Genomic DNA, 916 nt, shown 5'->3' on the forward strand with positions numbered 1-916 from the left:
CTGCCATGCCGGGCTTTGGAATTTACACTCTAGAGACAAACCCTACAGGTTGTTTTGAGCTTTGTTCAAACTCTATCTTCTCCCTAAAATCTCTTATCACTTTTTTCTTTTGGTTAAGTAACACATATTCTTCATGCCTAATCTCAGTTTTTATTTCTTCCAGGAAATGTTCTTTATTCCCTTGTTCTTTAAATTACTTACCTTATTTTCTGTGTTCTTGTGGCCTATTGCACACATCTCCCTTATTTTAACATGCCATTGAAATTATCAGAGTACTCCTAGAATTTACAATAAACACCTTGTCTTATTCTTCACATCTCCATATACTTATTTTTACATATACATATGCATTAAGTACATTCACATTGCTGCACAACCATCACCACCATCCATCTCCAGAACTTTTTTCATCTCAACATGAAATTCTATGTGCACAAGAAAATGATCTTTATGTTAGTAGCAAGGGAAGTAAGACAATGTGAAATTCCTGTTGTCTTAGATAGGCCAGAATGTGGAGGAGACTCTTTAGTTTTATTATGAAAGAGGACTTTGTTGAGGAAAGAGAAAACAGATTCCAAATAGAACAGTGGCAGCATATGCTGAACAAGATACAGACATGTAGAGATGCATGATTTGCTTGGAGGACATGGGTGACAGTGACAGAACATGAAGGGCATGCAATGGCAAGATTAGTCCATTTAAGAAGTTTCTATGGTGTCTTGTAGAAAATGAAGAAATATTAAGTTTTACCCTCTGAGATACCTATGTCCTTATAGGTAAAACAAAACATTTGGTTATGATCAGTGATCTTTCATTTTCTAAAAATGCAATGGAATCCTTTCTTCCTTCTGCCCAGTGACTGCATACCAATTTTTACGTAGAACTTCAGCTTTGTTAAAGTTAAAAGTAGAGCTGT

This window comes from Chlorocebus sabaeus, chromosome 27 (assembly GCF_047675955.1).
Source record: "Chlorocebus sabaeus isolate Y175 chromosome 27, mChlSab1.0.hap1, whole genome shotgun sequence".
Taxonomy (NCBI): domain Eukaryota; kingdom Metazoa; phylum Chordata; class Mammalia; order Primates; family Cercopithecidae; genus Chlorocebus; species Chlorocebus sabaeus.